Source organism: Orbicella faveolata, unplaced genomic scaffold, assembly GCF_042242905.1.
Source record: "Orbicella faveolata isolate gen_17 unplaced genomic scaffold, um_ofav_v1 contig_46, whole genome shotgun sequence".
NCBI lineage: Eukaryota > Metazoa > Cnidaria > Anthozoa > Scleractinia > Merulinidae > Orbicella > Orbicella faveolata.
In genome coordinates, this window is record NW_028301576.1 from 32,328,269 (window position 1) to 32,355,877 (window position 27,609).

At 39.1% G+C, this 27,609-nt stretch overlaps 2 pseudogenes; one reads left to right on the top strand and one right to left on the bottom strand.

The window, feature by feature from the left end:
- Positions 1–10,561: 10,561 nt before the first annotated feature.
- On the bottom strand, positions 10,562–12,479 carry LOC110059744 (uncharacterized; annotated as a pseudogene).
- A 13,582-nt stretch (positions 12,480–26,061) lies between these two features.
- Positions 26,062–27,299, top strand: LOC149099783 (uncharacterized; annotated as a pseudogene).
- Positions 27,300–27,609: the final 310 nt, after the last annotated feature.

Consider the following 27,609-nt stretch of genomic DNA (forward strand, 5'->3'; position numbering starts at 1 on the left):
AAATAGCTTTGATTTCTCATCTGTCACACGTTTGGTCACTTTAACCGAGTATTTGCATCACCGGCGACCGGTAACGAACAGTAAAGGGTCTCTAATTTATCAGTTCAAATTCAAGCAAGATGGGTCAGATGTCCAAGATTTGTTCCCAGGCTCAGCATGACCACTAAGGATTCTGCTGGAACGTTGCCCGTGAACTGTTGTGAAACCAAAGCAGGCCATCCAAAGCCGGTTGATTTTGCAAGACTTGCACAGACAGCGCAAGAGATTTCTTCTGACCAATCCAGCGCGCCAGAGGTCTTTTTTTTTTACCTTCACAAATTAAAATTTGTGAAGGTGCCATTGTTTGTGTAAGGAAGGGTAGCCAGCCTCCGATACAGCCATCACCTTTCTATCTGGCCAGACTCAACGAGACCATGTATGCTGTTGAGAACCCCGCAGTGAAGGCTACTTATTATGCACAAGATCCTCTTTTACCCTTTCAATTTGTCGAAACAACTACAACTGGTCAACTCAAGACAACCAGTGAACTCTGTTGCAAACTATAAGAAAGATGACGATACAATTGTTCTTGACGATAATGGTTACTTCTGACTCCTAGTGGAGTCCCTCGACAGTGGTGACACTAGGACTACGGAAGAAGAAGGAGCAAAGAACGATGAAATTCAACCAGAGGATGACACTCCGCAAGTTCAACTAGAAGAGGAAGGCGATCAGCTAGAAACTGAAAAATCCGACTTCGTCGGGAATGGTCACCGACATTCAGTACAAACGCGAAAGCCAGTTACCACACTATTATCAATGACAGCGAGTGCAGAGAATTTAGTGAACTTATCGGATCTCTTGGCAAGTGTACATGTATGTAGTTTGTTTTTGGTATTCAAATGCAAGGTAAATTATGGCAGTTCGTATAGTATGATCGTCCGGGTGAGTGTAGTTCTGAAAAGAACTGTTGTTGGTGACTGACGTTTCGACAACCTGAGCGTAAGTCATCTTCAGAGTCAAGTGAATAGTGTTTGTCAGTCGATGATGTTATAAGTCGGCGCCTTACAAACGACTTATCCATGACGGAAACGAAACCGACAAACAGACTTCTAACAGACCGACTTAACAATACACGGACAAAAAAACCCGACCTACTTGACTAACAATAGACGGATCGAAACCCACGAATGACTGATGACAAACTTTACACGAGTCTTTCAGCTAATACCATCATGGCTATACTGACCAATCACGTTCAACGGACCAGACTTATAACATCACTGACTGACAAACACCATTCACTTGACTCTGAAGATGACTTCCGCTCAGGTTGTCGAAACGTCAGTCACCAACAACAGTTCTTTTCAGAACTACACTCACCCGGACGATCACACTATACGAACTACTGATTCTCCTGGGTTCAAACCATTTACTATGTAAATTATGGCACTTACAAATAATAGCGAGAATACTCGATAATAGCGAGAGATATTGATAATAGCGAGAGATACTCAACAGACGGAGCTAGTAATTAACAACAGTAAAATTGATATCACCGATGCATTTAAGCTGTTGGGCGTGATAATTGACAAGGATCTTAACTTTACGGAACATATATCGCAGGTTTGCTTGAAGACTAGCAAAATGATTGGCGTCCTACAAAGGCTGAAAAATCTCATCCCTATGCATGCAAAATTATGCATCTATAAGACTGCAATCTTACCTCATCTAACATACTGTAGCTTGGTGTGGCATTTCTGCCGCGCAAGCGACACAAGGAAACTGGAGAGGATCAATGAGAGAGGACTCCGTACAGTATTCTGTGATCGGGTCTCCTCCTATAGTGACCTCCTAATACGCACGGGGATGACAAGCTTGTACAACAAACGATTGCAAGAGATCGCAATTTTCATGTTTAAAGTGAAACATAGATTACTGCCTAGCAAGGTACTAGAGCTTTTTCCTAGATCACCCTCGAGCTACAGCTTAAGGAACTCAGATTTTAACGTACCGAGAGTAAGAACTGTTGAGTAAACATTCCCTTCGCTTCCTTGGGCCATTGATGTGGTCGAAGTTAGACAATAGGGACAAGAAAGAAACGTCTTTGCAGCGATTTAAGGCGAACATCAGGGGAAGGGACCTCAGTGGACTTGTCGGAGGCGACACATGTAAAGGGTGTCACCTTTGCAACTCTTGAGCCGTAAACACTAGTTATAAGTATTATAAATATAGGTTCGATATTCCGTATTCTAAAGTACTATCTTAACTGTAGGAATTAGATGTAAATACAAAGAGTGTGCGAAAATGTAGTATAATTTAATGTAAATAGACAGGAATCGTTTTTATACTTATATTATATTTTAATGTGTCCCCGATTAGTAAGCTTAAGGCTAGCTAGAAGACTAGACACTCAAATAAAGTTATTATTATTATTATTATTATTATTATTATTCCACTATAATAATAAAAATAATGATAACAATAATAACTTTTTTAAAATTTTAGCGTCATTATGTATTTATTTAAACTTTCACTTTCATCTTCACGCGATTATTATTATTATTATTATTATTATTATTATTATTATTATTATAAACCAAACGAGAATCATTTTCTGACTCAGTCTCGCTTGAAAACCGCTGAAAAAAAAATGTTAATCACTCTCCAAGTGCGGCGGGCTGAATCACAGAGAAGACTGGGCCCCGAAAATAAACTGTAAACTTATGACTGTGCTTACAATGTGACTCTCACGTCGACGAGGAGGAGGTAAACTTTGTGTTCTGCGAGTTGATTGTCCTCCAAAGTAATTCCGCCGAACCAAGCGTTTTCTAAGTGTCTAACAGGATTGTCTGGTACTCTTCCAGGATTGTGAGGAATGTAAGTAATTAGTTACAGAGGGGAGAATATTTTAAGGTAACGTCAGGTCAAACTGTAGAGTTTTCGTATAATTATGCAGTACAGTCGAAGCTCTCGTAAGCGGGAGATAATCTAATCGGCGCGTGTCGCGGGTCGCGGGTAAATTGTCGCGGGTCCAGAAAATTATCGCGGGTCCAAAATAACAGTAACAACTGATAACAATAGCTATAAAAACATTTTAAAATATATATATTTCGTATTTTCAATAGCTTGAAAATAAGCGGATGACAATTTTTAAAATTTTAGTTTATGTGCGCCCTTTTCCGCGCAGTGGGTTTTTGAGTGGGGAAGTCTTCTGAAGTCCTCTGAAATGGCTGGAAATGAATCTAAAATTAACAAACGTAATAATAATTTTGATAATAATTTTAATTGCTCCTTGCTTCTGATATCTATGTATTCGTCATATGATAAAAAAGAAACCAGCACGAATATCTGAGACTAAATCGCGAAAGACATAATTTGAATCCCGTGAAAAGGGGCGCAAAAGCCCTCCCAACCCTTTCCCCCGCGCGGTGGCTGCCTTTTACCCTGTACTGGACATACGTCAGTCTGTCACTCTGCGACAGATGCCACTGATACGTTTAAGTGTTGAAGAGTTCAGTTTTTAGAACTCTGCTCTAATATATCAGCTTCTCGAGAACATGATACGCTTGGAAGCCCCAATCCCTATGATCGTCACAATGCTAGTGTCAGTCAAACGACAAAGTCTGCCAGAAAACGAGAAGGACGATACCGACCTACTCGTAGTAAAACCTTTCTCGATAGGCTACAAACAGCAAAACGAGAGAAGAAAGAGCTCAAGATAAAATCAATGGACTTCTCCACAGCCCACAAAAGAGCCTACATGGTAGTAGCCTGTTCCAGGCTCTCGAAAGTTGGGGACGAGCGAACACGAGCGAAAACGAACAATAGAAAAAACGAGGAAGGACTGGGCCTGCCTCATTTTTTCTCTCGCCCTTTTTTTTTCGCTCGTCCCCTACTACCAAGAGCCTGGAACAGGCTAACATCGTAGAAAACTAAGAAAAAATTCTAATCATAAAGTAGAAATAGGAAAAAGTCCCTCTCGTGGTTGTGCAGATTTCGTGAAGAATTCTGGGAAAGAATTATGTAAACATATAATATGGACATTACTTAACATATGTCGACTGCCGGAGAACAGTAATCTGTTGCATTAGCTGTTTTTAACTGATAACGAGGCCTTGCTGTTGTTGGAAATTCCTACTCAGTTATTCCACAAACCCCGATGTATAAAAAGGGCACCAACAAAACTAGAAAAGAAATAATACACGAACGTCTTTCAAATGACCCTCGGAGTAAAAACCAACAAGTCTGGACTCTAGAAAAAGAAAAAGAAAAGTGGACCAGCACCAAGATGCCGGGCTTGTAGAAGATTACAAAATAAAAATGAATTAGCCGTCAACGTTAAAGGGCTCTATGTCCTTTATGAACAGAATTTCGTAACAGAAACAATGTTTTATTTTTGTCCCAAACAACAATGCATAAACAGTATTCCGCATTGGACTAATTTAAAACCACCGGATAGAATCAGAGCGGACAGATCAATTAGTGACGTCACAATAGCAGCTTTGAAAGATAATGGTTTGCCTTTGCAATACTGTAAACTGATTACAAATTTTAGGGATTGATGCGTTTGAACTTCGTGGGTTCGTTGTTTGTCTAGCTGAAGGGATGTGTTTGAATTTTGAGACTTTGTCTGTTTTGCTCCCTACTTCTTGCAAATAATAGTAAACCAAAATTTTAAAATTTGTAATCTGCTAATTTTAAAGCTATTGTTATTGCTATTGTTTTTGGAAAACTAGGAAACAATAAAAGTTCAATTTTTCGGACCCGCGACACGCGCCGATTAGATTATCTCTGTAAGCGGACACCCTCGGGACGCGAAAACAGTGTCCGTAACTGGAGCTGGCCGCTTACGAGAATGGTTCTCGTAAGCGGCCATTAGAGGTGTAGAGGATAGATGGCCGCTTACGGGAGCTCGCCCAGCTAACAATAAATACAATACCGTATTGGAAATACAAAAAAAATACCGCCGTATTACATGACATTTTTGTTTTATTGCGCCCTGTACTGTACAACCCTACGAAAAAATGACGATAACGGAACAGTATTACAGTGTATACTTCAGTACTAGGACCTTCCCTTGATGATTTTTAAAAACAAATTATAATTGCCACCAACATTAACATATTCAACATAAACAGCCTCAACGAAAAGTAGAAACACAGTTTCAAATGCTAACGACCTGTGTGTCTTTCGGTCAGTCTGGTTAGTTACGATAGGCAACTGCGGATGGAAGACTGCTTCAAAGATTTAGGTCGCAAGTCCGTAAAGGCATCTTTTACGCGAGTGATGGCTTGCGACAGTTTTCGTTTCCCTTCAAGTCAGAGAAAACCAACAACTTCTTTGGGATAAATACTCGGACAAATTCCTTTGATGTCGGTGCTTGCTAGCAAGTTTTTAAAGCGGGGAACAAACAAAGGAAAGACTACTGTAAGAGGAAAGCGAGTAAACAGAGGAGCCGGATACTGCTTACAAATTCCTTGCCAGTGTATTTTTTATGGGGACACTCACATGTCTCTGCCTTGGCTAAAATCGAAACTTGAGTGCCTTGGCTACAGTAGGGACTTTAAGCAGCGGGAACGCGGATGGCAACGGGGACCCCGAAACCTGTGAGAAGACTGGGGGAGAGAACACCATTGTGGCGGGAATTCTTAAGCAATCAAGCAGCCCTGTCACAACGCGCGGTTTCTGCACTGTCAAGTTTATTGACGTTATTGATATTCGTCCCTTGTTTATCAGGATCACTTCATTGAAAGAAGTTCGAGATCAACTCTTGATAAGCCACGATGAAGGTGTGCTAAACGATGACGAACTTCTACTCTTGTATGATTTAAACCAATCAAATAATCTCGACCTCCCTTACGATTCATATCCTGATTTTAATTTCGATGATTTCGAAGACGACGAGTGCCTGTCCGAATTTCGCTCCCACAAACGCGATTTGCCCCTTCTCGCTGCCGTATTGGAGATCCACGAAACGGTGGAGTGCTATCAAAGAAGCATCTGTAGTGGATTGGAGGCTCTTTATATTTTGCTCAAGAGACAGAGCTATCCTTGCAGATACTCCGACATGGTAGCTCGATTTGCCAAACCTGTACCAGTGTTATGCACAATAAACAACTACATGATCCACTACATCTACCAGTCACACAGCCACCGAATTTTGGAGTGGAATGATAGTATACTCGACCCCTACTTACTGGAAAGATATAGCCGTGCCATAACAGCCAAAGGATCTCCCTTGGACAACTGTTTTGGTGTTATTGATGGAACAGTGAGACCAATAAGTATGCCTGGTGCAAATCAAAGAATCGTATATAATGGCCACAAAAGGGTTCATGGGATAACATTTCAGTCCGTGGCACTTCCAAACGGCCTTATTGCGACCATGTATGGACCAGTAGGTAAGGGAAATTACCTACTAAATGAAAGTTTGGTAAAATTCCCAATCCTAATATTTGTTTTCTTTGTTTTATTTTATCTAGAGGGCAAGCGACATGATGCTGGCATGCTAGCAGACTCGAATCTTCTTCAAGACATGCAACGTTATGCTTTTACACCCGCGCCTGTGCATCATCGGCTGTGTGTTTTTGAGTGTGTGTAAAACGAGGAACCCACCCGGAATCTACTGGAACCTGCCGGAACCACCAGGAACGACCCCGAACTAGCCGGAACCCCCCGGAACCTACCTGGAACCCACCCGGAAGCCCCGGAACCTTGACAAAAAACCGAAAAAAATAAAAATAATACAAATCAAATAAAAACAGTACAAATAATACAAATCAAATAAAAATAATAAAGATCAAATAAAATAATAAAAATAAGTAGTTTTCACCTCAAAAATACGGGAACAGGACGGCACTTGACTAACGGAGTGTTTGCCATACCAAAGGTCAAAATACAAAGTATTTTTTAGGACTCGAAACCCCGTGCGTTGTGCAAGTCAGCGAGAGAACTTCCACATTTTTTTTATTAATAAGACCATGAGTGAGGCGAAAGAGACTATCATCATAGAAGATGAATCTGAAGATGACGATACTGAAGAACTATATCAGTCGGTTTTCATCAAAACCGAGGAAACGTGTCCTATTGCCAGGTAACATTTCCTTCGTACAAACAGAAATATGAATGTTTCCTGAGTTACGTAAGCTTAAAAGCTGATCGCTTTCCTAAAAATCTGCTCACAAGTTTACACGGTTTCGTTTCATTTCAAAAGTGTTGTAAAGACTGAATGGAACGATCATGATGAGCTAATCGAAATCCTTTCCTCGCCGGAAACAAGTCCAGAAAAGAAGAGCTAAGCGCAGGTTCATTAACTTTTCGTGGAGGCGCAGCGAATTGCATTTAAAAAACAACCAGAACTAAACAAAGTCACTCAGGGATTGTTTTTTTCCAAGGAAGTTCGTTTTCATTAAATGATGATAAAACTGCCTTATGTTTACATATCAGACGAAGCCGGTTGAACTGGGTCAGGGTGTGTGTCTGTGTATTATAAAACTAATTGCGATTTCTAGACGGCTGGTTGGGGAAAAAATAATTCCCCCAAACCTAACACCATTTTTGTTGCTTTGTCACAAGGACTGAATCAATAACCTATGAATTATGGAGCTCAATATAAAATCAATGGACTTCTCCACAGCCCATCAAAGAGCCTACATCGTGGTAGCCTGTTCCAGGCTCTCGGAAGTTGGGGACGAGCGAACACGAGCGAACACGAGCGAACACGAGCGAGAGAAAAAAGGAGGGAGGACTGGGCCTGCCAAGAGCCTGGAACAGGCTAACATCGTAGAAACCTACGAAAAAAATGCTAATCATTAAGTAGAAATAGGAAAAAGTTTTAATACTTCAATACTTCGTTTAGTTCTGGTTGTTTTTTTTTAATACAATTTGTTACGCCTCCATGAAAAGTTAATGAACCCGCCCTTACCTCTTCTTTTCCGTACCTGTTTTCTGATCAGCTCGTCACTCCTTTAGTCAGGTGTCGTCCTGTTCCCGTCTTTTTCAGGTGAAAACTACTAATTTTTATTATTTCTAGCGTTTTATTCTTATTTTTGTTTGACTTTTGTTATTTTGTATTATTTATTATTTTTATTTTGGTTTTTTATTTTTATTTTATTTTTATTATTTTGGTTGCTTACCAATTTCCGGGGGGTTCCGGATGGTTCTGGCAGGTTCCGCGTTTTGTTTATGGAGACCCGGCTTATCCAATCAGGGTACACCTTCAGGCCCCTATTAGACACATGGTACTCACTCCACAAATGGTAAATTTCAATAAGGTCATGAGCTCTATTAAATAGAGTCTCTGTGGAATGGTTATTTGGAGATATGGTTGAATAGTTTAAGTTTGTCCATTTCAAAAAAAACCTCAAGATTGGCTTGTCTAGTGTAGGAAAGATGCTTACTGTCTGTGCTCTACTAAGAAATGCATTAAATGCTTATATGGAAATACAACCACCGATTTTTTTGAACTGGATCCTCCCACATTAGAGGAGTAATAAAGTGTATTATCGTTTGTCTCACGATGTAGTCACTTGAGATGTAGATTGCGACGTTTCGACTGCTTACTGCTAGTCTTCTTCACAAAGGTCGGCTGTGATTAGTGCATTTCGATCCTCCTATTGTTCCATTGTTCCGGCGCGTAGCTGTTCCCCCAATTGTCCGCTGTTGTACCGTTCTGCTGTTGTTGTGTTTTTTGATCGTGGGCATCCATGCTCCAGGAATTTCAATTCCACCTGTTGATGTTATTAGGGTGAAGTCTTATGTGAATAGCTTCCTTGACCCTACGTGTGTACCAGTGAGGATCTCGATCAATAAACTTGACCTCATTCCAGATAGGATAGTGGCCGGTACACACGTAGGGTCAAGGAAGCTATTCACATAAGACTTCACCCTAAAAACATCAACAGGGATAATGGAATTGAAATTCCTGAAGCATGGATAACACGATCAAAAAACACAACAAGAGCAGAACGGTACAACAGCGGACCACTGAGGGAACAGCTTCTCGCCGGAACAATGGAACATCAGAAGGATTGAAATGCACCAATCACAGCCGACCTATGTGATATAAATGATACCGTGCAATCAGTCGACCTTATCGCCTGAAGGAGACTAGCAGTAAGCAGTCGAAACGTCGCAATCTACATCTCAAGTGACTACATCGTGAGACAAACGATAATACACTTTATTATTGCATCTACCACGATGAATAACAAACTTTTCCTCGACATTAGAGTACTTTGCTTCGTCAACCGATAAGAACATTATATTATGTGTAAGAGAAATACAGAGAAAATGTGCAAGAGCATTTTTGAACCCAAGGAACCCTTTGCTCTTAACCATCACTGTTATACCAAGTACCCCTCCGCCTAGTAGAGGTGTTTGTGGCCCCTTTATCCAGCACCCATGGCCAGCCCCAATGTAATTACCCCTTTCAGGTAGCTATGGTCATGCAAGGAAACAGATTAGTTAGTCATCTCAGTTTATGCAATAAATCTGACTTAAACAAAATACAATGTATTATGAAGTAGTGTGCATTTTCCTTCAAAGAGACTATTTCCTATCTTTAAAAATGAAGTACCCTAGAGAACATGGCTAAATCTAGAGACTTACAGCAGGCACGTGCCGTGGTCATTACCAACAATTATTTTTAACATCAATATCTGTAATAACTACGTCAAAGGAAGAAGAACAAACTTTGGTTGTTTTCTATGCAAAACTAAATGTTTAGCATACCAATATGAACTCAACAGTAAAGTTTCTATGTCCCAGTCATTTGAACCACACCCCCTCCATTGGGGAATACCCAATGCAAAGCAGGGGTTTTCACCTCATTTTCACTGGATTTAAGGTCATTCCACTGAAATAGAACCCCCTGCACTGAGATTTTTGTGAAACTTTGCCTATTGATTGTTTATATTATAGGAACTTAAATTTTGAAATACAAATGAGGGGTCCCCATGTTCGTTTAGGAACAACAGCACATTGTTTATACCCATATAAATCCTTATAATAGCACCACGATTGTAGTCACGATTGCTTGCTAAATTCACGTTTCCGACGATTGCTTTTTGTTCTACACTGAGAATTGGTCCATATTTATTTCACCCAGAGAAATTTATTACTCAATTCAAAACAAAAAAAAAACTGATAGGTCACCATACTCGTTTGCGAGAAAATGACGATTTACCTCTATGGTGAGATCCAGCTGTAAAGAAAAAGCCGCCATTTTTTAATGCGCGCGCGCTAATCACGCGTGAAATTATGCGCAGTATACATTCTTAAAAAGCTCAAAGAGCAAAGATTATGAAAAAAATATTTGTGTACCCTATAACTGTATTGTAACCTGACGCCGGCTGATTAAATCTGCCACCTGCTGGGGAATGCCAGGGCGTACTTGAGAAAAGATAACTCCTACTAGAACTGATCAAATGGAATAATTTTTACATTTTACAAAAGAAGACAAACAGCTTGCTGGGATAAGCATAGAGATTTTTGAAAAGTTAAAAGCACGTGAAATGATGACCAGTTGAATCTCATACAGAAAAACTAGCATACGTTTCAATACATAACTTTCACAGAATCCACTGGATAGAAACGTTCTACACTTATCCCACAGAACGTACTAAAAACAACAAATCCTGAAAATTTTAGCTCAATTGAATAAATCCTTCTCAATATATCTTTTCTAGAAGGCGAAAATAACTCGTTTTGAGAAAACGAGCTTTAAACTTACAGTAACAGTACTTGTCAAAATAAAACTTCAATACCTTAAGATTCGAGTTCCGTAAAAAACAAAACTTCGAATTTCTTTCAGAATTTTAGGTTAAGTCCCGCCTTAAGTTCCTCGGTATTCAGGAAATGCACTGCTGAGCAGGAGTTTGGTGGGGATTTCACTCGTGGAGAAAAAAATAAGTAACCTTGAACCTTGACTTCAGTGCTATAAAAAAATCCTGTGAAAACTTCAGTTGTTAAAAATTATAATCTATTTAATGAATTGTGCTTGATGTTTAGAGGGTGGGGGAGTTCACTCTGAATTTTGTCCCTGCAAGACAGGGCTTTCACTGCATTTCACTGACAAAAGTGAATGCGCCAGGTATCTCCCAACGGGGGGCAGGGGTTCAAATGACTGGTGCATTTTTCTGGAGCTTCAGTGTACTTCTTCTCGGCAAACTCCTGCAGTACTGCTATGAGAGCCTGACTTTGCTGCTGTTGTTGTTCCATTGCCTGATTTTAGGTTGAAAAGGACTAGGTACAAGTCTACAAATTATGGAATTAGCAGCTATTGATCCACATAGTCATAAAGTACACACCAAGCTATACAAAATCCCCAAGTTTGGTGCATATAGACCCAATAGTAAGCAAGATATAACCATTTGAAAATGTCAAAATTTACAAACAAATGTATGGCCATCCGGATGCTGTGTCCGGATGACCAAATATTTCTGTGTAATTTTGTCATTTTTAAATGGCTGTAACTCAGTCAAAACTAGCCTGATTAACACTAAACTTAAGGATTTTGGGAATATCGGTGTGCTCTGCCTGACTATGTGGATCAATAGTTGCTAATCCCATAATTAACAGACTGGTACCTAGGCCTTTTCAGCTTGAAACCAGGCAATCATAGCCATTTGCATCTGGCTTAATTGTTGTAGCTGCTGATTTTGCTACTGTGGTAGGTTAGCAAACATATCTTGCTGACACTCTTGTTGTTGGATCAGTTGCTGTGTCATTTGCTCTTAACGCTTTGCTTGGGTACACTGCTCCTTTTTTCTTATTTGTAATTCTTCCTGTCTGATTTGGAATTCCTTTGCAGATTTCTCCTTAAGACAAGCTATGGTCTCTGTTCCAGACCTGGCTCTTTTTTCTTTTCTTTTTTTTTCAGGCTCTCCACTACCATTATCACTAACTGCCACTCTTTTTTTGTATCTCCTACTTTCTCCAACGCCTTAGCTAGCATATCTTCCGCCTGCTTTTTCTCTTTCTCTAAGCTGGCTTTTCTTTCCTCAGAGATAACTTGCTGATCCCTCTCAGCAGCCTCAGCCTTCTCACATATTTCATCCATGCCTAACTCAAACTCTGAGGGCTCATCAGGGGTTATGCCACTGGTCTTGTTTTCTTTGGCAACCTTTTGTGTTTCTTCATTAGGACCAGGTTTACTCGGTCCCTTACAGATGTCACAGTAACTGAAAATCGAGGAGCTGAAACTGAATTTAGGCTCATGGCGATTTCTTCCCACAATTTAGCTCTCTCCCTACTTCCCTTCGACTGGCTATAGGGATCAAGAGCCAACACTCCTCTTATTAAGAGAAGATCGTGATCTTTCGTCCAGTACATATGAGTGGTCCTTGAAAATAGCATAAGATAGATTTCAGTTAATTCACAGTGTAACAACAAAAGGGTCACCTTCCAAGGCTTACTTAAATGAAGCAACTTCCAAACACTCTCAACAATACAGGGGTACCCTTCAGAGTTAAAAGATGTGAGCCCAATGAGTTCGTTTAATTCCCAAATCAAAAAAGCCACAAAACCCTACAGTTTCCGAGCTTAAAGTGGCTTAATTAAATTAATTAAATAAGGAAATGCTCTGTCTCAGCTGTTTGAAATTCCCTTTTGTATGAATAGAACCAAACTGACTAAACAAACCAGAACACCTCATAAAAAGTGGATGGTCCCTTAGTTCTCACTCTGATATGTAATTTAGAAAATACATTTTGTATGTGTTTTAACAGTCATTTTTTTTCCTGTTATTTTGCATTATACAGATAACAAGGGCAGGACACTGCCCTATACATCCATCCAATACTTGTTCAAGGGTGAAAAACACGAACTACATCTAATTCGTCCACACGGAAACTCAAAGAAGAAAGTATCTTACAGGCGTGTACTATCGAGCACACAAGACAAGCTAGAAAAGTCAGCATTTATCAAAAGTAGAACCGCTAGAAAATCTCTGAACAAGGTATATCATTGTGACCAATGCCAGATCTGTTGGACAACTCCCTCAAGGGCCTGGTGACTTATACAATGCTCGTCATTCTGCCAAGAAATTGGTCACTGAAATCTGTGCGGATGGCGTTGCAAAGGAAATTAACAATGACTGCGTTAGCTTGGACAATGTTTGGACACTTTGAGAGCAGGCCAAGCAGGAAGAAGAAACATCAAGCAACGCCGTGTTCATTCGTAAATGCACGATTCACCTGGACTTGGTTGTTGTTTTGGCTAACGACAGACAATTACAACAAGCTAAGTAGGCCGGTTTTGCACAAACCCCAATGAGTTCTGTGTCTTTGGCGTCAATCCGACTTTCAATATGTTCCACAAGAACATCAGTCTCACTATGACCACCTACCAAAACCTGAGGTTAGTCAACAAAACCACCTGTAAGCTTCCAGTCTTCATCAGTCCACTCTTGATGCACCAGCACAAAGACTGGAAAACGTATTCGAAGTTTTCCTGCACATTAACTACTCAAAAGCCCAAACTGGAAGGCATATTGGCTTGTGGTACCGATGGGAAATGAGCATTGATGGCTGGCTTCAAAAGATATCTTCAATTTGCAGTCTTCTTAAGGTGTTTCCTTCACTTTAAAGACAACATCAAACAAGAACTTGCCAATTGGGACTTGGAGGAACACATCAGACACTGGTTTATACAGGAGATATTTGGCAAGCACGAAGGAACGGTTAAATATTACGGACTGGTCGATTGCGATAGTGAAGAGTACATGTAATTCAAGACAAAACTAGATGACTTGAAAGAGAAATGGGACGAAAGGGAGAGAACCTGTGGTTTAACAGGCAGCTCAAAGATGTCATTCTATGATTGCTTTCAAAAAGAAAAGGTACGAAGTTCAATTGAATCCCACGAAAACGTCACTACCCAAATACCAAAAAATATGCCAGATTTTTGGGTAGACATGCATCTTGTCCTAGTTGTTTTCAGCAATACATCGTATTGTAAGTTGGAGTTACCGTATTTAAGACCTCCGCCTTGACACTTGGCTACAATTATGGACAAACGCAGTTGAGATAAACGAATATAACACACTTTTCATGAATAAATTGGCATACAAGTACGTAAAGAAAATGAAATCCCTTCTTTCCCTGCTAAGTGTAGTTTATTGGAGTTTGCAATTCACCCAATTTTGTTTTGAAATGGGGTCCCTTAGGGGAAGGTTAAAAAATTAGATATGGTACTCTAAATAAGTGGTACTGTGGTTAAATGCCTCAACAATTTTGTAAACGATTGTAGTTTTATTCTCGGTCATCCCGAGTTCAACTCTTCACACTTTACAAAGATAAGGGCTCAAAAGAGCACAGTGCAAAGCTCCAGATGTTGCGGAGTGGCCTTTATCTCATTAAACACAGAATGTTCAGATCAGCTTACATGAGATGAGTTCAGACGAACCACCTAGTTTGTCGCCTGACCGTAGACATTTGTAACCCAGTTATAAGGCGGTCCTTTACAAGTAATAATTCATCGCTAAGATATGTTTCAAACCAACAAGCTCTGTTGAATTGAAAAGTTCTCCACATAATTAGTTAAAACCAAAGCCATGCTTAGCAAGTTTCATGACAGAGAAAATATTTGATAAATTTACTGTGAGAGTAAACTTTTAGCTTTTGTGTTTGTAAATATTTCATTATATCTTCTTCTATTTTTAAGCATAATTGTCAGCCCAAATGACAACACCCAGTAGTTAGTTACTACAGTTTCAACAAAAACACCCCCCAAAAATAACCAATCCCTTAATCAAATTATCCATTTTTCCTCAGGCTGATGAAATGAAGGAATCCATGTTAAAGGCTGTTAGAGTTGATGCCGGACTGGGAATCCCCCATTAGACTACATTAACAACGACCCAAAGGCAGCAAATTTTATGATTAAACATGGCCTCCTTTCTCAACTCAACAACTCAACGAAACTCAACAACAAAACGAAGACTGTGCTGTTTTTGGCAAAGGTCCCTACTGAATTTGAGATGGGTTTGGTCATCTCATTGTAGATGACATCATGTTTGGTCAGCTGACCCACACACAACATTTGAGACAATTGTCCTCATTCCTGGCAGCAGAAGTGGACTATAGAAACGATCCCCTCCGAGATCTAGGAGAAACAGTGGTGGCAACAACTCTGTTATTGCTGGCCTTCACTGCAGAAGAAAGCGGTATAACTAATATACCCACTGCCATCCTCAAAGTGATGTTTGGCAAAGCCACCAATTTGATAGCTGCCCCAGGAAATATCATCCAGAAACCTGGTGTGAATGATGGATAATTTTTGGTTGCTGGAGTGTACAACAAGATACACATTGTGACTCCAGGCACAGGTGTTTCTTTGACCTGCAACCGTTCTCGTGTAAACCACTCCTCCAGGCTGTGTGAACACATCCTTGCTGTAGCCCAAGTCAACAACAAGTTGGAAGAATTAGTAGCCTGGTGCAAGCGTTCAAAAAGGGGTCCAAAGGCGGTAGATATGGCCCTGAGTGGCGGTCCAAAGAATGAGGGGAAAAAGCCTAGTAACCGGAAGAGATCTAATGGAAGATCTTAGCCTGTCCTCGAGACCATCAATTTGCTGCAAGATTCCTGTTCACAGTTCGCTAAACAGAGGAAAGAAGATCCTTCTTTACCTCCAGACCAGAGCCCCACAATGGCAGTTCTCTCAAGGCAGATACCTTATGCCCATGATAGGAGCCCAACAGCAAGTCACGTTAGTCAGAACCTGGTATCCAGCTTTAACCAAATTCTCGTGCAGTCGTCTGCTGATCCCAACAGTTTTAATGAGTTTTTCAACCCAGCTATTGGTTTGTCAAACAGTGGATTTCTGCTGAAACAAAGTCACAATGTGGAAGCCATATCTTATTTTCAGCAGAGGGACATCTTGCCAAACCAGATAGGAGTTCTGAACTGTAAAATCGTGATGCCACAGCAACAATCCTTTGGGGGTTGGGAAGCTGGAATGCCCAATACAGGATCGACCAACTCTTTTCTGCTTAAGTGGCTAGTTGGTACCAACATTTCCAGATGCTATGGTTGCGGTGGTGCCATTCCAAACCCTCACCAGGATGTGCCAGACGATTCAATCATAGTCTACAGGGACTTTAGACGTTATCGTGACCGACAAACTGGCCATCTCCAATGCACAGGTGCACCACAAAATGTGCGGTCTCATCTAGTAGTGCTTGTGTCCGGGCAAGATACCCCTTTTATGAGAAGTTTGCTCATTGTGTCAATGGAATTTACAGTATGCTTTTGTGTGGAACACATTAGTAAGCTTCTGTCCAAATTTGGGTGGACCCCTAGTGCTGCTAATTCTTAACTAAAATGGGAAATGCTTTCATGCCAGTCTAGCTTATCAATGATATGTTCTTTGTCGTTGTTGTTGTAAAGGTGTCTACTTTGCACCGTTAATTTTTTAATTTCTTCGAAATTCAAAAAAATCAAAGTGATAAGGAATGAATAATTGTTAGATACATAAAAAATATATGCTTTGAGAGCATCACATTATCTGAAATCGAAGCTACAGATGACTATTACTGTTATTGTTTACGCCATATTTAGAGTTAATTAGTTACCTTTGTTTGTAAAAACATTAATATCATATGTGAAGGTGAATTAATCAACATGACACAAGTGTGGGACAAAGAAAAATTCTGAGTCCCCAACAGGAATCAAACCCATGACCTCCCGAACACTGGGTGGGCGCTCTATCCACTGAGCTACGAGAACTCATGGAGAGCAAGGTCATTTAACTGAGTTCATATATGATAGGTGTCCTGCATACTGCTAGGATCAATGCTATTGAATTCATCGTGAGTAGTGATAAGGTAATAAAGATGGTGAATTTTAAGCTCGGTAATGAAATGTGAAGGTGAATTAATCAACATGACACGAGCATGGGACAAAGAAAAATTCTGAGTCCCCGACAGGAATCGAACCCATGACCTCCTGAACACCGGGCAGGTGCTCTATCCACTGAGCTACGAGAACTCATGGAGAGCAAGGTCATTTAACTGAGTTCATATATGATAGGTGTCCTGCATACTGCTAGGATCAACGCTATTGAATTCATTGTGAGTAGTGATAAGTTAATAAAGACAGTGAATTTTAAGCTCGGCAATGAAATGTGAATGACCATGACCTTCCGAACACCGGGCGGGCACTCTATCCACTGAGCTACGAGAACTCATAAAATTCACCATCTTTATTAACTTATCACTACTCACAATGAATTCGATAGCATTGATCCTAGCAGTATGCAGGACACCTATCATATCTGAACTCAGTTAAATGACCTTGCTCTCCATGAGTTCTTGTAGCTCAGTGGATAGAGCACCTGCCCGGTGTTCGGGAGGTCATGGGTTCAATTCCTGTCGAGGACTCAGAATTTTTCTTTGTCCCACGCTCGTGTCATGTTGATTAATTCACCTTCACATTTCATTACCAAGCTTAAAATTCACCATCTTTATTAACTTATCATTAATATCTTACTATATCTGAAGGGAGACAGTTTACCTGATGTTTTCTTTTTTGCAGACACATTACTTTTTTTTTTTTATTTGCCACTCATCTATTACAACAGTGTGATATATAATAAATAACATTTTAGAGTAGCAGGAGATCCCAGCAAGCTCATACAAGCTTTTCTAAGGAGATCCCCCAATTATATAACATAACTCAACAATAACATTTCATAATATATGGTGGCCATATAAATCTGTGTCCACAAAACAGCAATAATAAAGATAATGATTTAAATTTATCTAATAATCAATATTTTGATTAAGCACGGAAGTTTTCAATTTCTTTCTAAACATCTGCAAAGACCTTATATTCTTTAAAACATCTGGGAAAGTATTCCACATCATAGGACCCTTATATTTTATAGAGAATCTTCCATAATTTGTTCTTTTGAATTTCATATGAAATTTTCCAGAAGACCTGGTATAATGTTGATGAATAGTATTATTCAGCGAGAAATAGTTTGAGAAAGCACTAGGCAAGCTTCCCTTGGTGTATGAATACATGAATCAGCCTATTTGGTAAGAGTTTAACTCATATATGTTTAACAATTGGAGCGATATGAATAATTGTCTACTAATAATTGTTTGGGTAAATTGATATTGTCCTTTTTTACTTGTTTTCCGACTTTCAAAATCTAAATGATCATACGCATGATTGTGATCAATTGCAGAGAAAATGTTATTTGAATAATTTGATTGGCTTGTTTATTTGTTATTATCTTAACAAATGAAGACATTTTCAAGTTATTGACCTGATTCCACATTTTAAAGATTCCTCGTTTTAAAGATTCCCTGTCTTAAAGATTTGCGCTTTTAAAGATTCCCCTTTTAAAGATTCATGCTTTTAAAGATCTCCCCTTTTAAAGATTCCCCTTCTTAAAGATTTTTCACTTTTAAAGATTCCCCCTTTTAAAGACTCCCCATTTTAAAGATTCCCGGTTTTAAAGATTCCTGTTGTTAGAGATTCCCCATTTTAAAGATTCCCACTTTTACAGATTCCCTGTTCTAAAGATTCCCGCTTTTAAAGAGTCCCGCTTTTAAAGATTCCCCATTTTAAAGATTCCCACTTTTACAGATTCCCCGTTCTAAACACTCCTACTTTTAAAGATTCCCTGTTTTAAAGATTCCCTGTTTTAAAGATTCCCCATTTTAAAGATTCCCGCTTTTAAAGATTCCCCCTTTTGAAGATTTCCCGTTTTAAAGATTCCCCTTTTTAAAGATTCCCGCTTTTAAAGATTCCTCATTTTAAAGATTCCCACTTTCAAAGATTCCCCGTTCTAAAGATTCCCGCTTTTAAAGATTCCCCATTTTAAAGATTCCCACTTTTAAAGATTCCCACTTTTAAAGATTACCCATTTTAAAGATTCCTGTTTTTAAAGATCCCCCATTTTAAAGATTCCCGCTTTAGAAGATTCCCTGTTTTAAAGATTCCCGTTTTTAAATATTCCCTGTTTTAAAGATTCCTGCTTTTAAAGATTCCCGCTTTTAACAATTCCCATTTTAAAGATTTCCCGTTTTAAAGATTCCCGCTTTTAAAGATTCCCGCTTTTAAAGATTCCCCGTTTTAAAGATTCTCCATTTAAGATTCCCACTTTTAAAGATTCCCCATTTAAAAGATTCCTCATTTTAAAGATTCTTCATTTTAAAGATTCTTCCTTTTAAAGATTCCCTGCTTTAAAGATACCCCTTTTTAAAGATTCCCGCTTTTAAAGATTCCCTATTTTAAAGATTCCCCCTTTTAAAGATTCCCCGTTTTAAAGATTCCTGCTTTTAAAGATTCCCCATTTTAAAGATTCCCGAACCCATTCCTCAATTTCCCATTACCTGTTTTAAAAATAGCCCTTACATATCGGTGTCTTTGCATCTGTTCGTCACCCAATCTGCTTTGGACAATCTCAACAAGCTTTTGTCATGCATTGGGTACTCCCACGGTTTTATTACCTACAACATGAACGATGTTGTGAACAAAACACAACAAACCTAAGGACCCTATCACTACTGTCCCTAAAAAAGAAATTTTCATAGTTTTACCTTATCTAGGGATTTAAAGTAAAATTGTCACACAACAGCTCAAATCATGTATCTACTGGTTCTATGGTTGTTTCAGTCTTAAAATTATATTCCGAAACACTAGTCGAATTAAGTCTTTTTTCCCCTACAAGGACAGACTCAGCCATTCCCTGTGTACAAGGCTGGTTGTTGGGATTGTAATGCCAATAACAAGAATAATACTAATTTAACTGGTTGAAAAGTAAATGTATGCACTATGCAAGCTTGTCCCTTGTGGTCAGGACTACGAAGTAAATGCTGTAATGAGATTTTATTTACTAGAATCAGTCATGACTATTTATAATTTCAACAGTAAGAGACGTCAGATTTTACACATTTGTCTTTGTGTAGAGAACTAAAGTAGAAGTTCCTCCTCCTCTGACAAAGAAGATATAATTTCAGACATTACAGTCGCAAAGCTCCCAGGTACATGTACTTATAATATTTTAGTCTGTCAGGGGTGAACTCGAAAAGGTGCAGGGGGTAGCAAACTCGAAATAGAAAGTTTACATTGAGTTTAGAAGGGTGTGAACTCAGTAGGTGCAAACTTGATTGGGTGCTAAAAAGGGCATAATTCTTGCTCTCTGCTGTTCTCTTCCACATTCTGCATCGGTTTAACACTACCTTAAAACTGTAAAATCAATTCTTTGATCATTTGTTGAGATGACAATAGAATGAGTTTTCTTTTGTAAACTTCTGTTTTTGGGAGCAGCCTTTTGGCTAAAAAAGTTCTCCCTTTCAAACTGGTTATTAAATGCAATTTTTATACTATTTTCAGCCAGAAATATGTTACTGCCTAAAAGAGCAGTATTATCCATGTGCAATTTCCCTCCAGGAAAAGATCTGTGGCATTCCTGTAGCTCCCCTGTTCGGGTTACCTCAAGACTCCCCACCTCCTTCCTGAGAGTCTGTAGAGACAGATGCTCACTCACTTACTTGTATGGTGATGTCATGACCACAATTTCTTGGCTTGATGGTTTTCAAACCGAAACCATTTACCCATGGTGCTCTGCTGATACACTTTACACATGGAGCTGCACTATAACATTGTATGTCACTGGTGCATGCTTGTTCCTTGTTGTCATGTAGATCTATGAGAAAAAAAGATTTTTTAAGCGTTTTGCAGCTTACCAGAGTGAAAGTCCTTTTCTTGTGATGGAGATGTTACAAGCAATCTACCAGGTACACTGTACTTGAAGAAAACTTGTGAGAAAGTAGATGGGGGGAGTGTCATATTTTTTTTAGCCCCACAAAAAGTTGGTTCGTGAAAAACTAGGCAGTGAAGAAAAGGGAGGGTCACAAGTTTCTGCACACATAATTATAACAGGCATTTTTTTTAATATTACAATATGGCACGAATGGCAAACCCATATAGAAATTCATCATGCTGCACTTGCAAAATAGTTAAATTTCTTGTTCTTTTTACAGCTGGCACGTGTTAATTTGCTTGTAAATGACTTGCTTCAGTCTCTAATGCTTGATGTCTTGTATTGCTTGTAGGCTTGCTGCTGTTTGCTAGCATTATTCTTCTCAGTTTTGCTAAAATTTTAAAAGCAATCAGCATTCATGGGCTTGGTAAAATTTCCATTTGATAGATCACCATAGGAGAACTCCAGAAACAAAGAATCAAAATCAAAATAACTGTAATTTAAATGGGTGAAGATTAAATGTATACACTGGACTGTTTTTTTTGTAGGCTTGAGTAACCAGAAGTATGACAGTGATGAGGTAAATTAAGGCATTTTATTGTAATCAAAGAAAATTTTAAATATAGGAAAAAGTAAAGAAAGCACAGTATTTCTTTTTCAACAGAACACACAGTATTGTAGTTGAAAATGAAATACCATTTAAAATGGTTTTAACCTACTAGCTTTGTCCTCAATGTCCTTTGTCTCCAGGCCTTAATTATTCATAACAATAAATCATGTGCCTATCCCCTCTACCCTGGAGCATTTGTAAGGTTGATAATTCTTACTGTGGGACATTTATTACCTTCAATCTTGCTGGGATTTGTTACTGTACGAGTTTTTACTCCTTTTTCTATGGAATATTACTGTATTATTTGTGTACCACGGATGTAAAAGAAGAACAAATGAAGTGTACATATACTCCCTCCAAACTCTCACGAGTCTTGTGGCTTTGTTTCCCTCTTGGCAAATCCTAGTTCCAGAGTTTTCACATATCTAAAAAAATAGGGAAAGGAGGGAAAAATCCATATGTTATTGATGCCTGAGCCCAACTCTTAAGAAAATACTGACTGAAGCAAAGGGTATCATTGTCTTTTTCAGAATCTCAGTGGAAGTCCACACTGTTCCATTCAGTAATTTGCTTATTTGCACATTCTTGTGATTTTTACTTTTGCTTAAGATAATATAATGACTTGACCGCAGGATTGGGAATTTGTGCATTTTCTTTAATTTTGGCCTGTCAAAAGGGGGCTCTTGTATAAATCAGGTGGTCCTTTCCAGGGACATTTGCTCTTTTCCAAATGACAAATTGACAACTGTCTGGGGATATGACATCTTGTCAGAAGTGTGGTATTGACCTGATTTAGTGCTGTAGAATTTAGGGATTAAATAAATGATGTATGGTTACTGGTGAATATTTTACTATGAAGTAATTTAATGAATAAATAATATAAACAATAAAGTTGAAACAATAAACAAATTGAACTAATGTCAAAGGTCTGCACACTGTTCTTAATCAAAAAGCAAAAAGTATGGGGAATGTCCCCACAATCTAAACAGTCCCCACAGTGCTTATGTGTGTTCATATTTTTGTCCCTGTAAGTGTTCAATCACAATAGATGTTTAATTTACTATCTTTTGTTAACGTGGCATTGTTGTACAGTAGGAAACTTTAATTGGTATTCTACAGTATTTAAAAATCACATTTTAGCGACCGTTTCTTTAAGAAATTCCAAGATTGGATTCTCAAATCAGAAAGAATCCGAAAATGGATTTTGCATTTCTTTACTAAACAGATAAATCCAAGATTTCTCAGATCCTGGTGCATCAAAGGAACCGAAGAATCCACTCCGGGCAAGGATTCTTCCATCCCTTTAATACACCATAATCCGAGAGATCTTGGATTGATCTGCTTAGTAATGAAATGCAAAATCCGTTTTCTGATTCTTGCAGATTCAAGAATCCAATCTTGGATTTTCTAAATGAAACACACCCTTAGTGGCCTTAGTGTGATCATGTGAAAAACAACTCCTTGTATAGGCTACTATGCCTGGTGAAAAGATACCTCTGGTTTTGATTTAGGACTACATTTGAGAGAGGATGAGGAAGGTGAATATGAAGATGGTGGAATTCAGATAACCTTCTGTAAGCTAATAATGACGTTTGTTGTTTTCAACAGAGGTAGGCTGTTCAAAATCCTCTATTTCCTTACCTGTCAATCAATCAATCAACAACTTTATTAGCCTGTCTAAGGTAAAATAGGGGAGGGTGAAACCCTCTACTAATTGGGGACACCTAAAAGGTTAGATTAAGAAACTATTTACAGCATTAAGATCTATTTCCAACTTCGTCTAGCAGTTATAACAAAAGATTAATACTTCTCCCAGCTTAAGATTTTACCCATGCTAGAAGAATCGTAACTATTAGAAACTTAGTATTTGACTTATTCAGAAACATCAATTTAATACATAGTACATTTTGTGTGTATTTGCAGCTAACAAGCAGCAACATGTCAAAAGAAAAAAGTTGTTTTCCAGTTCCTCTTCCTCTGACCAAGATAAAAGTACAACGAGACTATTAGGTACACATAATAGTTTATAAATATCCTGTGTTAAGCCAGATGTTGAACAACTCAACTAATTGGTGTATTTCGACTAAGCATTAATGCAAGCCTGTCCCTTGTGGTCAGGTCTATGAAAGTAATGCTGTAATAAAAGTCTATTTACAAGTATCAGTCAGGACTGTTTAAAATTTAAACAGTAAGAAACATCAGTTTTTATGGATTTGAGAGATATTACTATTGTCATTATTGTTATCATTATCGTTCTCCCTATTGTTGTCATTATCATTAGAATTATTGTTGCAGTATAATTGCTCGGGGGTAATCCATAACAGTCGAAAAAAATTCCCCCTCTCAATTCTTTGTGAAGTAAAATGCAACCCAGTGCAATCCAGGCTTCTCACTAGTATCCACATTGGCAATTAACAAGGCTGGGAAGAATGAAACACTTGTGGGTAGTTTATCCAAAGGGTACACTCCTTGAAACACAGCACATGTATTTTTATCTTTCTTGAAAATAATCGCCAGCTGACTGGTATTCATTCTAGTTTGTGTAGTCGTACAGAATGTTTTGACTCGCATCAATGTTGATCTCGTTTTGAAACTCGGCATAAGTGATGAGGTTAACTGGTTGGTGAGTGCTTCTCCAAAACGAAGTTAGGTATGAAGGCTTCCTTGTTTTGTAAGTTCAAAAATTTCATGATTATTCAAGCAGTGGTCTGGGGATAAGTCAAAACCGAACACTGTGTAACCAGAACCATAATCACTTCTATTTATTTGATTGCCCGCATCCTAGGAAAACTTCCCTGTTCCAGAAAAAAGGCTTTGAAATCCGGCTAAGAAATTTTGACTGCCAGTCTCAATAAATTTGAGAAACAAGGGTTTCCGATTTATTTGAGAAAGTGGTGTATCTTAGAGAAAGTGGTGTATAGTCAACTGGTGTCCTATCTTGAAAGTAATAACCTCCCTGATAATCAATTTGGTTTTCGTTCTAAACGCTCTACTGAACTGGCTGTTACATACTTCACAGACATAGTAAGGAAAGAAGCTGATGATGGCAAGGTATCAGGAGCAGTTTTTATTGATCTGTCTAAAGCTTTTGATACCGTTAGTCATTCAGGCCTGCTAAACAAACTGCCCTTTTATGGGATTTGTGACAATGAGCTGAAGTGGTTCACAGATTACCTGTTTTTACGAAAGCAGACTGTGTAATACAACGGTGTTCTTTCAGAACCTAATCCCGTTTTTACTGGGGTTCCACAAGGAAGCATTCTTGGGCCGCTGCTATTCAATATATATTTTGCTGATGTTCACAAACCTCTTCAATCATCCAGAATCATCATGTATGCCGACGACACGGTAATCTTTACTTCTTCAAGCAATTTTGATGTTATCAAAAGGAATCTAAATGATGACATCAACAATCTAGCAACTTGGTTTTGCAAGAATGAACTGATCATAAATCTCAAAAAAGGGAAGTCAGAGGCGATGATCTTCGGAACTGCACAAAGGTTGAGTCGTCTCCAAGGTAAACAGCTCAATCTGACAGTAAATGGATTACCTATAAACAGCACAACAACCTACAAGTACTTGGGTGTCCATTTAGATCCTACATTGAGTTTTGAAACCTATTTCAACAAAATCTACAAGAAAGCGACCAGGAGAGTCACTCTACCGCGGAAAATTCGTTCTTCCATCACTTGTGCAGCTGCGGAAAGCATTTACAGGGCTATGATTATGCCTGTTTTTACCTATTGTAGTCTAATCACACTAAGCTATTCAAATACGCGCAGGCAACTAATTCGCAACCTCGAACATCGTGGACTAAGCTGCATTTCCTCAGGACTGCAAAACAAGACTGACATTCATATTCCATCAGTTGACAGTTATTTGAAAAGAAAAGTCTGTCTGTATGTTTTTGATTGTCTAATTGGAAATGTATGTACGCCTTTTAAGAACTATTTTACAAGGGTAAGTCACAATGTCAACACAAGAAATAGATTTTCCTTGATCGAACTGCTGAAAATGTACTTGGAGTTTGGCCATCGGAGTTTTTTGTTTTTAAGGGCTTCAATTTTTAACAGTTTACCAGCGGACATAAGAACTCTGAACTCTAGGCTCTTATTTAGGCAAAAGGCCAACAAACATTTTTACTTGTAATTTTTAATTGTGAGTTTTTATATGTTTTCCAATGTATGTAGTTTTGCCTTTTTAACTTTTTACCTTTTTTAAATTTGTGACCAGGTTCACAAAAACATGACAATGCATTTTTAGCACAAATTTAGAATTTCAGTTTGGTAGAAACTATTTCCTTTCTTTATCAAATCAACCCACATAACCTAACCACACAGGATTTACATCATGAATTTCCTATATGTCACACCACCACACCTTGTACTAGAATCATGAGAATTTCCTTCTATTGTTTGTTTCCTAATAAAAGAAGTGCAGTTAGTTTAATTCAGTGGTTCAAAGTGTTCAAGACCTGCACTTTCAAGTTGAGGACCCCTTGGTCAAGTACTGTTCCTTGTGACCTAAGTTAGTGATTCGTTTCACTCAGGATTTTGTTTGCAATCACCCTTTTTTTCCTTTTGTATAATTTCTGTATTCCTGCATAAATAAATTTTATTGTGGCTACAAGTCTGTTTCGTTGTTCACTAACAACACCAGAACCTGCCTCGGTCACATTTGGCGCTGCGAGCAGGGTACAAAAAGAAGAAATCGAAAAAAGTCAGCAATTTTATAAAAAGAGTGGTTGCAATAATAGCACAAGGATCAAATCACCATGACTACAGAGGAGCTATCAACAAAAGTGGATGAATTGACCCAGATGTACAAGGAGGCAATGGAAGAACTAAAAGCCCTGAAGGAATCCACCAATCCGACTCAAGTGTCATCCTCAGTACCAGCAACAACAAATGGTGCAAAGCAAATTGTTGTCTTTCCCCGCGACAAGAAGATAAAGAACTTCACTGGGAAGAAAACAGAAGGTGACCAACCAGTTGAAGACTTTATAGAAGAACTGAAGACAACATTTGAGGCACGAGAAATGACCCCACCCGAGAAAGTGGACTTCATAATGTCTCACCTGGATGGACCAGCAAAAGAAGAGGTATGAATGTACAGCGAAAAGGAGCGAAGTAACCCAAGCTTCCTTCTGGATGTTCTCGCACGAGCATTTGGAGAAAAACGTTCCAGCTCTCAACTCCTGAAGATGTTCTACGAGCGTAAGCAGAAAGAAAATGAAACACTTCGAGGGTACTCGTACAGCTTGAATGAACTACTCAAGCGCGTCACCAAAGCAGATCCAAAGGCAGTCCCTGACCCAGAGAAGACTCTACGGGACCAATTTGCAGACAATGTAAGGGACCCCTTTCTTAGAAAGGAACTGAAGAAGTTCATCCGAGAGCATCAGCCCGCATTCTTAGATTTAAGGGAGGAAGCCTTACGCTGGTCAGAAGAGGAGGAAAGACCACAGCGTGCAAGGCCCCCATTATCACAGGAAGTAGCAGCTGACATCCCAGATGAGAGTTCTCAGTGTAGTGCTGCTAGCTCTGTCGTCACCCCCATGGATAAGGTATTGGAGGTCCTGCTCAAGCAGCAGAAGTCCTTAGAAGAACTGACGAGTTCAATTAGAGACCTCAAGCAGCCAAGGACCCAAATCCCGCCCAAGGAATGGAGTAGACAGCGTCCTAATATTGTTTGCTTCAAATGCAACAAGAATGGACACATTGCCAGGAACTGCAGGGTAAATGATGACCGCCTTGTCAGGAAGGGACCACCACAAGGTAGACAGCGCCCTGACAAGCCGTCAAACTAACTCCCTCTGCCACAAGGAGCCAAGTGACAGTAGGGGACAACAGTGGCTCAAATATGGATGTGTCAAGAATGTATGAGAAGGCAGTTGGAGAGTGCCCAGTGGCGACAGTACGACTGGGTGAAGTGGACGTACCTTGCCTCTTGGACTCAGGATCTGAAGTATCCACAATTACAGAAGAGTTTTTCAATGAACACTTTCGCTCTCAAGGGAAAACACTTTTACCTACCGGCGATTGGTTAAGACTTACAGCAGCAAATGGACTAGAGATACCATATGTCGGATACCTAGAACTGGATATTGAAGCCCTGGGAGTCATGATCCCACAAAGGGGAATTTTAGTCGTTAAGAGTCCAGCGAGTGAAGAGACCAGGCAACGTAAGAAGATAACCCCTGGATTAATTGGAATGAACATTATTACCCAACTGCAAGAACCTTACAAAAATGGAAAAACGGACATTTTACCTGAATGGAGTGAAGTGTTGAAGATTGT